Source organism: Leucoraja erinacea, unplaced genomic scaffold, assembly GCF_028641065.1.
Source record: "Leucoraja erinacea ecotype New England unplaced genomic scaffold, Leri_hhj_1 Leri_80S, whole genome shotgun sequence".
NCBI classification, from domain to species: domain Eukaryota; kingdom Metazoa; phylum Chordata; class Chondrichthyes; order Rajiformes; family Rajidae; genus Leucoraja; species Leucoraja erinaceus.
In genome coordinates this window covers 467,214-472,784 of record NW_026576740.1, presented here as the reverse complement: position 1 = coordinate 472,784, position 5,571 = coordinate 467,214, and the positions used below count along the sequence as shown (strand labels likewise).

Below are 5,571 nucleotides of genomic sequence, written 5' to 3'. Positions count from 1 at the left end.
TTGAATGTTGAGCTTTCTCCATCCATCTATTCTCCAACTTTAGCCACGACAGCTGGGTAGCTGCAGAGAGGTAGGTCCAGAAGCAGAGACCGCCACAGCCCAGCAATCTCAGCTGCAATAGACATTTTAATCAGGAGCAAGAAAAAAAATCCAGGACCAATATAATACAATGCACTGCCATTAAAAACACAACATTTCAGGAACAAAGACACACAACAGCCCGGCACGTGATGCACTGATCTGGACTCCAGGCCGGGCCAATCTTCCACCGCATAGAATTAACTGTAATTTCATTGCATGCATTTGCCCTAGCGTGCAAGTTTACATCAGTACAGGTGATCACCATCCCTCCAGTCATCCTGCAAGGTTTGCCCCTTCAACAACCCTGTTTCATTTCAATACAAAACTCACATTCAGCAGCCGATTGTCCCCACGCCTCCCTCTCAATTACACCAACCAAGTCACAAGTCCCCCGGTCACATGACCGCGTCTTTGTCACCAATTTTCACAGTTGTGTTGAAGGGAAAGATCTCTCAGCTTATCAACGGGGTTCCCTGGTCAGCGCGGACTCGGTGTGTCCAAGGGCCTGTTTCTGTGCTGTATCTCTAAACTAAACCAGGCTGTTTTACTGATGAAAGCCGTGGATATTGACAAACCAGCTTGCTGGGGGTGATGTGCTCTCCACCGACATCTGAACGTCTGACATTTGCTGCTGTTATTGTGAAATGCTGCTGTGTATCCTCGCTCCGGGGGCATCATTTTATTGCTGCACATTAATTCTGAACTGTGCGCACGACTGATTTACAGTTAAATAGCATCCATCTTCCATTACGGGACAATTAATTACTTTAGTACGGGGACTATTTGTTGAAAACATGTATTCCCAAGGTCTCAAACAGGAATGTGAATGAATAATCTGTTTCAGGTGCTGGAGATCAAGGAAAATCTTGATCCAGGAGGATATTGCCAAGGAACCGCGAGGAACGAGAATTATACCAGGAATTATGATACGTCGAGTGTTGGATCATAACATATGATGAGAGTTTGACAGCGCTGGGCCTGTACTCACTGGAGTTTGCAAGGATGAAGGGGTACCTCATTGAAACTTACCGAACAATGAAAGGCTTGGATAGTGGATGTGGAGAGGATGTTTCCACTAGTGGGAGAGTCTAGGACCAGAGGTCATAGCCTCAGTATTAAAAGACGTTCCTCTAAGAAGGAGATGAGGAGGAATTTCCTGAGTCAGAGGGTGGTGAATCTGTGGGATACATTGCCACAGAAAGCTGTGGAGGCCAAGTCAGTGGATATTTTTAAGGCAGAGATTGATAGATTCTTGATTCACAAGGTTAATTCCCTATGTTGAAAGAATGGAGCGACTGGGCTTGTATACACAGGAATTTAGAAGGATGAGAGGGTTTCTTATTGAAACACATAAGATTATTAAGTGATTGGACACACTAGAGGCAGGAATCATGTTCCCGATGTTGGGGGAGTCCAGAACCAGGAGCCACAGTTTGAGAATAAGGGGTAGGCTATTTAGAACAGAGATGAGGAAAAACTTTTTCACAGAATTCTCTGCCTCAGAAGGCAGTAGAGGCCAATTCTCTAGATGTTTTCAAGAGAGTTATTTAAAGCTCGTATAGCGGAATCAAGGGATATGGGGAGAAGACAGGAGCGGGGTACTGATTGTGGATGATCAGCCATGATCACAATGAATGGCGGTGCTGGCTCGAGGGGCCGAATGGCCTACTCCTGCACCTATTGTCTATTGATTAGTACGGGTGTCAGGAGTTATGGGGAGATGGCAGGAGAATGGGGATAGGAGGAAGGAATAGATCAGCTTGATGGGCCGAATGGCCTAATTCTGCTCCTCTCAGTTATGACCTCATGAAGCATCAACATACACATCAACAGCCAGACTGACCTCAAGGAGTGGCAGAGTTGAACAGCATGGAAACAAGCCCCACCCGGCCCATCTACACTCATCCCCATTGGCCATTTAATACCCCAGCAGAACAGATTCAGTTATGCAACATCATCAAGTCCAGAGATGACCATTGAGGCCGGGTCACCGGCTGCCGCCCAGCTTGGCCTGACCTCCCGGCATCACTCAGATGGACATTGAAGAACAGTTGGCATTCATCTACCTGCAGATTCCAGCAAGTGGGAGACGAGGAGAAACTGGGAACTTTGTTTTGGTTTTATGGATGATGTTTCAGCCCGTTAGTCACTGGCGTACAATTACAAGAATGCTGGGTATTTTGGGATCAGATGCAGCTGGAGTTCGGTGCCACCGGTGGATCCATCAGAAGGGGTGGGTTGGTTTTGTTGAAATGCTGTGGCCTCCGTAGCTCACAGTACTGGGCTTGTTTCCTGCAAGCATCAAATGGCTACCAGGAACTTTGGTTTCTTGAACATTTTCTTCTTTGCATTTTTTAACCGGTAAACCACATAGGCAACATCATCTGAGAAAGACTGGGGACAGAGAACAATGTGCATGTTGTCAGTGCATAGAGGCATGCAGTACCAGAACAGGCCCTTCAGCCCAACTCCTACATACCGACCAAGATGTCTCATCTAAGCTAGTCCCACCTGCCCATGTTTGGCCCATATCCATCTAAACAATTCCTATCCATGTAACTATCCAAATATCTTTTAAATGCAGTCATAGTCCCAGCCTCAACTACCTCCTCTGGCAGCTTGTTCCATACACCCACCACCCTCTGTGTGAAATAGTTACCCCTCAAATTCCTGTTCAATATTTTTCCCTCTCGCATTAAACTTATATCCTCTGGTTTTTGATTCCCTTACCCTGGGAAAAGGACTGCTTTCTCCCGATCTACTTCCCATGTGGAGTGCCATTTGTAGGATTCCATGTCGCTTTCTATTGAATGAATGAAGGTTAATGTAGGCCATTCAGCCCAACACTGCATCTCCTTTCCCCCAGTGCGTTCACACTCTGGACTATACGTTGTTCATTCCTACTCAGTGGGTCAGCCAGCATCGGTAGAGGGAGGTTTCAGGTCAAGACCCTTCACCTGGACTGGAAGAGTAGAGGGGAAATAGTCACTGTAGAGGGGAGAGAGGGAGGGGCAGGCAAAAGCTGCCAGAGCTGGATCCGGGTGAAGTAGAATTGATTGGTAGAAGGAGTTAAGTGGGGAAGGGATTGGTGGCAGTAGTGACAGAGGCAGGGTGGTGAACAAATGGCTGCAGCAGTGAGAGTCAGGTCTGTGGCACAAGGCTTGGCCATGAGACACAGTGGGGAAGGGTGGTCAGGCAGAGCGAGAGTGAAAGGAGACATTAGATAAAGTAGTGAATTTGTGCTTGGAGTCTGGGGATGAAGGCGAGGTACTAAACAGGTACTGAAGGTCGTGTTTCCAGGCTGTATCTCTAAACTAAACTCAGTTAGTTTGCCATTCCCACCATACTGTAAATACGTCAACAAAAGCAAACACTCTGGAGCAGCATTGCTCATGCTGGGTCCACCGTTAAACACCCGGCACTCTGGACTTACCTTCACCACCGAGTCTCGGTCCTTTTTGGAGCCCACTGCTTCATACACAGCGGGTGCCGTCGCTTTCTGCTGGAGGAGGGAAGTTTGTTTAGATCCATGTGCAGGACGGAGCTGCAGATGCTGGTTTAAACCGAAGATAGACACAAAAAGCTGGAGTAACAATAAGCTTCAGTCAGTCTGAAGAAGGGTCTCGACCCGAAACATCACCCATTCCTTCTCTCCATAGATGCTGCCTGTCCCGCTGAGTTACTCCAGCTTTTTGTGTCTATCTTTTGTTTAGATCCATATTTGTTTCTGGCATTTCTTATCACCATGGAGCTGAGAACACGGCCGGAGAGGATATTGAGTAGTGGACGTTGGTTTGGTGAGTGGCTCGTGCTCCCGGTGGTGGTGGTGGTGGGGCACACGGTGGTGGGGGGCACACGGTGGTGGTGGGGGGGGGCACACGGTGGTGGTGGTGGGCACACGGTGGGGGGGGCACACGGTGGTGGGGGGGCACACGGTGGTGGGGGGGGGGGCACACGGTGGTGGGGGGGGGGGCACACGGGGGTGGTGGAGGTTTTTAAGGGGGTTTTAGATAGACGTTGATATACAGGGAATGGAAGGATGTGGATGATGATCAGGCAGAGGAGCTTAGTTTACTGGACATTGTGGCCACAGGGCCTGTTCCTGTGCTGTACTGTTCTACGTTCTACATCAGTGCTGATATATAGATCAATCCAGGTGAAGATTTATCCCGGACCCTCAAGAGTTCTTGTGCACCACGTTCCCCAGCAGTGAGACTGATTGGGATGGGCTTGTCTCACCACTGCTGAGTGAAAGAAGAGAATGCTGGGCCTAACTAAGTTACAGACAAAGGTTAAGCAAGTTATGTCTTTATTCTTTGGAACACAGAAGGTTAAGGGGAGACTTGATAGAGGTCTTTAAAATGATGAGAGGGATAGACAGAGTTGACGTGGACAAGCTTTTCCCATTGAGAGTAGAGAAGATTCAAACAAGAGGACATGATTTGAGAATTAAGGGACAGAAGTTTAGGGGTAACATGAGGGGCAACTTCTTTACTCAGAGAGTGGTAGCTGTGTGGAATGAGCTTCCAGTGGAAGTGGTGAAGGCACATCCGGTAGGCGGCGCGACTCTCATCAGCAGCGGCCTCTGCAGCCCGTCCGCGTTTTTATTATTTTTTGTCTATGTTTCTATGTAGTTTTTGTTATTTTTTGTTGGGGTGTGTGTGTGGGGGGGTGGGGGTGGGTAACTTTTAAATCTCTCCCTGCACGGGAGACCCGACCTTTTCTTGTCGGGTCTCCGTTGTCGTTGGGGCTGCAATGAGGAGCGGCCTCCAACAGAAGAAGACCGGGGACTCTGGTGCCGACGACTCACCGTCACCGTCGCGGAGCTGGCCGAGTCCGGAGCGGGTGGAGCGGTGGTGGAGCGCTGCTGCTGCTGCTGCTGCTGCGGCCCGACCTCCGGAGATTCGGAGGCTGCTACTTCGGGTCTGCGGACAGCGGCACCGGGAGCCCGCGGGTCCCTGGAGGGAGACCGCTTTTCAGGGCTCCTGCAACGGCGACTTCTCCCGCCCGAGTTGCAAGGTCGAAGAGCACCTGGAGCGGGGCATAACATCACCGCCCCGCGCAGCTTGGAATGGCCGCGGGACTCTGCGAGCGCACGCCGGGTGCTCTAACACCAAGACCCGGTGTGCGACCTCGCACCACCCGGCGTGGCTTTAAAGGCTGCGGGACAATCGCCATCGCCAGCCGGGGGCTTTGACTTTGACTTTGACTCTGACATCGGGGGGGGGGAGAGTGCAGTGGAGAGATAAGTTTTTTTTGGCCTTCCATCACAGCGATGTGATCGATGTTTATGTAAAATGTAAATTATGTTGTGTCTGTGGTCTATTTGTTTGTAATGTATGGCTGCAGAAACGGCATTTCGTTTGGACCTCCAAGGGGTCCAAATGACAATTAAATTGACTCTTGATTGACTCTTGACATTGGATAGGTGTATGGATGGGAAAGGAATGGAGGGTTATGGTCTGAGTGCAGGTATATGGGACTAGGGGA

General features: G+C 49.6%; 1 long non-coding RNA gene across 1 annotated transcript; it reads right to left on the bottom strand.

Moving 5' to 3' along the window:
* Positions 1-511: 511 nt before the first annotated feature.
* Positions 512-3,868, bottom strand: LOC129694816 (uncharacterized). The gene is made up of 2 exons (XR_008723047.1): positions 3,515-3,868; positions 512-2,475 (listed from the first exon to the last, which is right to left on the bottom strand). It is a non-coding gene; the product is annotated as an uncharacterized LOC129694816 (long non-coding RNA).
* Between the last annotated feature and the right edge of the window lie 1,703 nt (positions 3,869-5,571).